Genomic DNA, 9,115 nt, shown 5'->3' with positions numbered 1-9,115 from the left:
GTTTGTAGCGATAACTTATACGTAAGCATATACGTGTGTTCTTTTATGAAATTACAAGACACACCTCGAGTCATATTCCTTTCATGGAATAAGCCATGTTTTTTATTTTAGTAAATAGTAAGGGGACATGATAACCTCAAGGCTTTATTTACAAGAGTTCATGAAGACAAGGAGTGGTATTCGCCGTCAGTGACCAGGTCCTTTGATTATAGATCAAATCGTTTCTCGCCATCCACAAGTACCAGTAGACGAATGAATATAAGCTAAAAGGTTCTATGGCCATCTTCTTATCATGGGTGATGATGTGATCCCAACTCATCAGCTAATCAAATAACTTTGGAACTCCAGTAGTTGGGATAGAGAATGAGAGTGAACTACCCAAATATATAGTTCAAGTACACACGTACGATGAAGACACGTGGCATTAAATGATCTGACGGTTTAAATTAAAATGATAATTTATCTTTCATTTGGCTCAAAATCGAAAGTTTCCCTCCATTCTCTCTGTGTCTCTCCCGTCTCTGCTCTCTCAAGACGACGAACTGAACTTGTGCTCCACGGTGGAGCTCCTCTCTCACGATGACGATGACCTGACCAGACTCACCGTAAACTGTATCCTCACGCAGGCGTTCACCTTCCTCATGGTTTCCGTTTCTAAATCCCTAACTCTCTGCCATAACTCCTAGCGTTCATCTTTCTCGCACGAATGAAGCTCTCTGCCCCTACTACTTCACGAGGTAAATGGGAGTATTTCCAAATCCCCAACTCCCTCTCCTCGTTCATCTTCCTCGCACTAACGAAACCCTAACCCATTCTGACTTTGGGTTTGTTTTGCAGACCCTCATCTTGCAAACTCCTCTCCCCCAAGACACCGGAGGGGACGACGATTCCTCTTCTCCACATGCTAGGTATCCTTGCTATTTCTCCCTCTCACTTATTTTTTTTTTTGCCATTATTGTGTCGATTTGGAACCAAATCAGTTACAGAAAAAGGGAAAATGGTAGAAGATCTGATTTCTCACATTGCCTCTTTGATTTTGTCATTTTTGTGTCGATTTGTCACATCTTGCATATTGGCTGTATCATATTGAACAGGTTAAATATCGAGGTTCTCTCATCCCTTTAACTACAGGGCATGGTTTTATGTCCTTGGCTGACAACAAAACATTTCATTTTTTTTCTGTTGGAAGCTGTGAAGGAAATTAGAGTAGTACCTTAATCCTCAATGCAAAATGAGGGTTTAAGGCATTCATTTTTAGGCAAAGAACCAAGATGATTGATTGCCTTTGCAAAATTTCTGCAGTGAACAAATTTGAGTGTACAAAACCTTTTAAGTGAGTAAGTGTGATTTATCAAGTGTATGATTGATTATCCCATGTCCTTAGACAAGCCTCAAATGGAAGCAATCATTTGATATAGTAATTAGGCTATACACATATGACACAGTTAAATGCTGAAACCCTTTTTGGAATGTAATTAAAATTGGAAATGACTTCATTACTAGAATCATAAATAGACATTATTTCTATGCTTTCACTAACATTCCAGTGAGGACATTAGAACTCCTTTTTTTAAGATGGTGACCTAGTGCTTTCAAATGCATTACAGAAGTTTTTAATTTCAGAATGTAGTGATTGAAAATTCTACCTTCTCACTGAATGAGATTGCCTTCCTGTACTCTCTCACCCCACTGCTATTGCCTTGATCAGCCATCACTCAGTGCATCAAAACTCCACAAACTTGACATGAAGAGAGAGATGAGCATCAAGAAGGAGACTGGTTAGTTGGTCTTTATCCGTTATGACTTATCATCAGTTTGTTCAAAGTTCAAATCTTACAAATCCAACCTAGGTCTCTAATTCAAGAAAAGGCTTGTAATGGCTCTGCCTAGACAAGGATAGGATAAGATGTTCAAGGGAAACATCACCATAGAGAAGAATGAAAACAAAGTTGATTAATGATTTGGTTTCTTGTTTCATCGTACGTGTTCTTTTATAGCCTTGATAAAGAGCTCACACTATCTTCTTATTTTGTTCCTCAGTTATTGGTACTTTATTTTTGATTGCCATTGGACTGTCAAATACATTTTTTGGTGAGATTCCAATACACAAGGATATGGATTCATGATACCTTGGATATATTTGGTGAGATTCCAATGCACAAGAATTCCTTATTAATAGATGCAATGTAAACTCAGCAACAGAGCCATCCCTGTGCACGCTTGAATTGGTTCTAAAACTGTATGGAACTTACTTTCATGTTACATGTTTGCTTGCAGAGTTATGGACGTCAAATACATTTTTTGGTGAGATTCCAATGCACAAGGATATGGACTCATGATATCTTGGATATATTTGCAACTCAAATGCAGGTCATGTGCATGAGGTGATCCATTTGCAACCCTAATGTTGGCCTCCTGCCTCCTCATTTGCTCTTCAGCAACAGATCATTTTTATGCTTTATGAAGTTGTCATGGTTGTAGAACATGTAAAGACAGTGCCAAGAAAAGTTAGGCGTTCCTTTGTTCTCCTCTATGGAAAAGGCTGATTTTATTAAATTTTCTTTGTTTGTCCTTCATGAATTGTGATACATTCAAGTGAAAATGGATTTTCAAAGATGGAAGGAATTGCCCACTTAATTAAACATTCTTATTATCACTTGTTCTCCCTCCTGTAATAGCTTGAATTTCTACGAACTTAGGTTACACAGGTGTAGTGATGAATTGTTTACTCATGTGGCTGTGGATGAGATTCTTCCTATGCTTTCTTTTCTTCTTATTCTTCATCTGCTCTACTCTCTCACTCACCCTGAGCACTGGGCGATGTGAACTTGAGGGGATAAAAATCCCCCAGAGCACCAATGGCACTGACAGCAAATTCTACAACCCAAAGAAGAAATTCGAGAGAGCATTGAATTGAATGATTTTTATTTATATCCCAAAGAAGCCTAACTTAGTACTTGAAAATTGACTTAAACTTAATTACCTTTGTACAAAACAAAGTAAATTGCTCTGCAATGTGAATTCTCCTTTGTACTGTCATGGAGTCTTACATCATCGAATGGGTTCTTAAAGTTTTTTGATGATAGCTGGGGTTTTATGCTCCAAATTTTATCTATGTTCTTTGAACTCCAACCATCATTCACTTTGTCATGGGCCACTTTGCAGGCTAGGAAATTCAAGTGATCACATATATATCCTTGCTATACTGGCAGGGGAAAGTAGTGGGGCTTATGGAACGAGAAACCCCTCATTGAGAATCATCCGTTTTTGATAGCTAGAAAAATTCCATTTTCTGGTATGATGACAAAAGACTGCTTCACCCACTCATGTTAGTCATGTTAGTGGTGGAAAGATGATCCCTTCTAAAAAGAATACCACCTTAAAAAACAAGAAATTAGATATAGATGATCATTATTACTCCACACTAAATGAGCCTTTAAAATCAAGAACCTCATATTTGTCCAAACTCATGTCATCAACTAAGCACATCTAAGTGACTCACTTGCTGTAGTAATTGACTGATTCATGAATCACTCGATCCATACTCCAAGAGTTGATACACTGCTATTACCACCCAAAGTTGGGAACATGACCATACATGAAATTTCTAATATGTACTTAATAAATTTGTTAGCTGTGCTTGCAAACTTTCATTCAAAGAGAAGACATTCAAAAAACCTTGCGCTTACAAGGGGTCAATCCCTACATATATGCTAAGGGATCAGCCTTGGTTCCAATTACAAGCAATAAATTTTCTAAAACCTAAAAAAAAAAAAAAAAAAAAAAAAAAAAAAAAAAAACTTGCTATAACCAGTCCAAATAAACAAAATAGAAACTCAAAAGGAGGCTGGTAGCTGCAACTGAGGCTAGTAACCCATGGCTCAGGCTAAAGCCTTCCTCCCCTTTTTCTTAGAGGCTGCAGCATCACTTTCTTTTTTCTTTCATTATCTATAGCACCACCCAGTTATTGGAGTCTGAGCGTGTGACTTGAAGAATCGAAACCTACAGTATAAAACCAAGGTTAATAAAAGTCAATTTTCAAGAGCATGAATGTAGTGAAAGCTAGAAGTTAAGTCAATTTTTAAGAGCATGGATGTAGGGAAAGCTAGAAGTCAAGTCAATTTTTAAGAGCATGGATGTAGGGCAGCAATAGGATGTATTTTTTAGGATGCAAATACTCTTCAAATCAAGCTAGAGTGAAGGTAATTTATTGGACACAAACAGCTACAATCAATATCAAAAGCAATATGACAAAGCATATTGAATGGAGGGTTTTATTTTAAACCTCAAAATGTAAGAGTACCATAATGTAAACTCACAACATAGCTGTTTGTATTTTAGGGGCATTCATACCCAAACTCATGTCATCAACTAAGCACATCTAAGTGACTGACTTACCATGCAAAACAGAACCAATAACAGGTCCAGAACTTGATATACAGTAGTCTCCAAATATATACTAAACCACCCACCCTTCACTCCACAATTCCATAACACAATTCGTAGTTGGAAACAGAACCAACAGAACTAACCTCTCCTCTCCCTCAACACAAAACCTTACCCCCCACCCCCCAAAAAAAAAACAGCCACACAAAAACATTCGTAGTCCTTAACATGAATTGGTATATTTTTTCAAGGAAAACAGCTAACACAAAAGCATCCTGTCTTCACCTAACAACTAACCACCAATCAACAATATGCCTATCATCAGCCTTGAAGTCATCTCTAATAATAAAGAAGAGCACCAAAAATTACTCCTGAAGACCAAAAAATCAAGAAAGAAAATTTAGTCAGCAGGAACAAAGATAGTGTTTTTCCCCTTTATCTAGGATCAAATACTCCAATCATATAATAATAAAGAAATATATCACCAGAGTTTAGAGATATAACAATATCTAGTGACATGTTAAACCACAAAGATGTGATTAGACACAATAGAAGCACATCCAGCAACTGTAAAAGAGTTCAAGAGAGGACCAAGTACTCCAATCATACAATAAGAAAGAGTTCCATCGAAGGAAAAATATATTGTTGTGCCATATCTATAAAAATTCCCCACCAACTCAGCTGTATAGACAATTCAAGAGAGAAAACAATATAATAATAAAGGTCTATTCAAAAGGAGAAAAAAACCAAGAGAGAAAAAAAAAAAAAAAAACCAGCAAATTAAACAGGACAGAGCTAAGGGAATACTAGTAAGAAACCAGCAAAATCTTCTTCCTCTCCAATACTAATCATCAATCGAAGGCCAAAATAAAATATATTGATCAACCATTTAGTTCATGAATCAGCAGGTGCAGAAGGTAAAGAAGACTGGGAGGCAAATTGATCAACATTCACCTGCACATGAAGTAACTAAACATAAATATGATATATTCATCAGTCATACCTTAAACTTAGGTTATTAAAGCTATACCTGAAATATGGAGTAATGAGAGGAATATATAGGATGTATAGAATGCTCGAGTGTTCCCTGTGACTATAGTATAACAAACAAATAGTCACAAAAGTGAAATAGAGAATTTAAAACTTTAAAAATCAATAATCAAAATTAGTACACTACAAGAAATATGATTTTTCGCGACGGTAAGAAATATGTTCCGTAGCCAAATATAATTTTCAACGACGGATATCATAGTATCGTAGCAAAAAATTATTTTTCACGACGGTAACTAGGTACCCGTTGTGAAAAATATAATTCGGCGACAGTTTATCCATTTTCATTGTGAAAAATGGATTTTCAATGACGGTAGTAATATTACCATCACGGAAAATGTCATTTTAACGACAGTGTACATATTACCGTCGCAAAAAGTACATATTTAACGACGGTACAACTACTACCGACGCGGAAAATATATATTTAACGACAGTAGTGCAATTACCGTCGTAGAAAATATCATCGTAATGACGGTTTTGCGAGTACCGTCACTATATTGCCTTTAATTTTTCACGGGTTCCCTCTTTCTTCTCTCCGATTCCATCTTCAAACGTCTCTCTCTCTTCTCCTCTCTACCCGAGCATCTCTACCCCATTCTCGCACGACGGAGAAGATCAGTGATCAAAGCGGAATCATCTCAAACTTGCCCCAACCCCATTCTCGTCTCCAACGATTTCATCTCTGAAATCCTCTCTCATGGTGTAACCCTAACCCTCAATCCTCTACTGTCTCTCTCCCATCTCTGCAACCCTTCTCTACTATCACCTCAAACCTGCCCTAGCCCCCTTCTCTACTATCGCCTCCCCCATCTCTGCAACCCTTCTCTATTATCGCTTGAAACCTGCGCCAACCCCCTTCTTTACTATCACCTCCCCCATCTCTGCAACCCTTCTTCCACTCCCTTCTCTAGTGTCTGCCTCCCCCCTTTGAGCAGTTGCTACGGTGGAAACAGAGGTTTGTCTCTCTCTCTCTCTCTCTCTCTCTCTCTCTCTCTCTATTTATGGTTGACTGCAATGTTTCCATTTCAGGGTTGTACACCTTAAGATTCCATGTTTTACTCGGTTGGGTAGTAGTTCCAGTTCACCACGTCATGCATTTTTCTAGTTTAGTGTTGTAAATGGCTAGTTCTATTGATTTGGCCTCTTCAGATTTTGAGCAAATTTGCAAAGGAGCCCCACTATGTAACTTTGACTGCTTTGAAGTAAAGCAGGGTGATATACTTATGACCCAGGTGGATATAACCATGAAATTAAAAAATATTTGTAGGGAAAAGTAGTTAAGTTGACTTTAACATGGAACCTGCTTGAGCAGAATTAGAGCAATTTAAAGAGTACCTAGTGAATAGAGTGGAATCATTTATCTTGCTCACTTTATCTCTGTTTTTCCTGTTGTACCAAATAAATTGAAACGATCTTCATTTAAAATAAGAAATGTATGTTTATTTCATGTATATCTCCCTTTTAGAATGTTTTCTGAAGAACCTCTTAATTGCTTCCTAACAAAAACGGCTGTGTAATTTGTCTACCTTGTTATACCAACTATGCATGTTGTCTCATTAGACTCCTGTAGTCTTATGGAATGTAGTAACTATTATTTCTTTCAGTATTTCAAAATTGATATAAATTAGAAACATTTAGTACTTCATGTATGGTTGGGGTTTTATTGGATCCCGCTTTGCCTCACCACACCCTATATTGAGATGGATTGGGGCAGTGATGAGTTTTTGTTTGTAATTTAATGGTGACAGGGTTGGTTTGGTTTAGTACCTAGGATATGGTGGTATAGGAATGACTACCCACAAATAAAAAAGAGAAAAGAAAGAGAAGAATAAGAATACTTACAAGAGGGGGGAAAATCTGACTTCCAATTACTTATAGTCACCAATAATTTGTTTCCAATGTTACCTGAAATTTGCATAGTCAACATTACCAGAAAGGACCTGTAACTGAAGTCCATAAGAATCGTGTCAAATAAATTCTGAGAAATGCACTCATTTATAATGGCTAGCTAATTAATAATTACCCAAAGCTGTGAACCAATAGCCTGCTATGGTCTAGAACAGCAAGTCTCTCAATAACCCTCCAAAAGAGCAATATCAGCAAGATCTGTTTGCAACTCTCATCACAACGCATATTACGTGTGAGGAATGGGTTGCTAAAATTACAAGTGAATCTGACAGTTAGATTGGGAAAAATCAAGAGGTTGTGATGACTAAAATTAGAAAGATAAGGTTAGAATCAGCAGAAAACAGCAACTTAAGTGAAAAAATAGCAAGTCTTAAAATAGAAATTAAGGAACAAATTAGTATAGTAAATAGAAAGTAGCTGGACAGAATTAGAAACGAAGCCAATAAGGCTCTGTATGGCTATGTTTCTATTCTAAAAAATCGATTCTAGGTGGGGGGCTTGCTGTCGATCCCTTTTGGCATTTCTAAGGATGTGTTTGAGAGAATTAGAGTTGGATGGAAGGTTTACGGCATAGCTCGTAAAGCTGATGAACTCCAAATTCCAAGTTCTAACTATCAGTTCATCTCATGTGACCTCTTAGACCCAATTCAAACTATAGAGAAGGTCTCTTTGCTTGAAGATGTAACTCATGTGTATTGGATCACTTGGGCAAGCAATACCCATTGGATTCCCCTGAGTGTTGTGAATAGAACAAAGCTATGATGTCCAATGCTTTGAATGCTATTCTCCCTAAAGCCAAAGCATTGACACATGTCTCTCTTCAAACTGGAGGTAAGCACTATCTCTCTCTTACTAGCCCTTCTAATAGTAAACCAATTCTTTACTATGAAGATAGCCCAAGAGTTGATCAAGGTCACATCTTCAACTACATTCTTGAGGATTTGTTGATGGAGAAACTAGAAGGGAAGGTGGCTTGGTCAGTTCACAGACCAGGATTGCTTATTGGGATTTCTAATAGAACTTATTATAACTTCATAGGTGGGCTATGTGTCTATGCTTCAATATGTAAATATCTTAACCTTCCCTTCTTATTTGGAGGTTCAAAAGAGTGTTGGGAAGAAGTTTATATTGATGGTGCAGATGCAAGGCTTGTTGCTGAACAACATATTTGGGCATAAACAAATGAAAATATCTCATCTACTAAAGGTCAAGCATTTAATGTCACGAATGGTCCAAGCTTCACTTGGAAGGAAATCTGGCCTGCAATTGGAATCAAATTTGGAGTGAAATTGATTGAAGAAGAAATGTTTTCACCGGATTTACGATTTTCAAAATTCATGGCTGATAAGGGAAGTATATGGGAAGAGACTGTGAAGAAGGAAGGTCTGAGACAAACCAAGATGGAAGATCTAGCTAATTGGCCTTTCATGGATATCTTATTCAGATGCTCACACAAGATTTTGCTGTCATCGGAAAAGGCTAATAAGCTTGGTTTCACGATGATGTCCAAAATATAGTTGCAGTCCTAGTAGATGTGGCCCTTACTGTTATTAACCTATTTACTAGATCAATAAGAGATCTATTTTTCTTAAGAATAGAGACAGTCTTAATTATCAAATTATTAATCCACCCTACTGTTATGTTCCATATGGAATTATCCATTTGGAATGTTCCATGAGTAGGCTCATGAGGTGCAGGTGGGTTGCACCACTTGAGTAGGCTGTTGGGACTATATGTAGTCTTACAGCGAGTTAGGAAGAGAAAAAGA

At 37.3% G+C, this 9,115-nt stretch overlaps 1 pseudogene; it reads left to right on the top strand.

Moving 5' to 3' along the window:
• The first annotated feature begins 5,282 nt into the window (after nucleotides 1-5,282).
• LOC122663001 lies at nucleotides 5,283-8,864 on the top strand (annotated as a pseudogene).
• Nucleotides 8,865-9,115: the final 251 nt, after the last annotated feature.

This window comes from Telopea speciosissima, chromosome 5 (assembly GCF_018873765.1).
Source record: "Telopea speciosissima isolate NSW1024214 ecotype Mountain lineage chromosome 5, Tspe_v1, whole genome shotgun sequence".
NCBI classification, from domain to species: Eukaryota; Viridiplantae; Streptophyta; class Magnoliopsida; order Proteales; family Proteaceae; genus Telopea; species Telopea speciosissima.
This window is presented reverse-complemented; position numbering and strand designations above follow the sequence as displayed.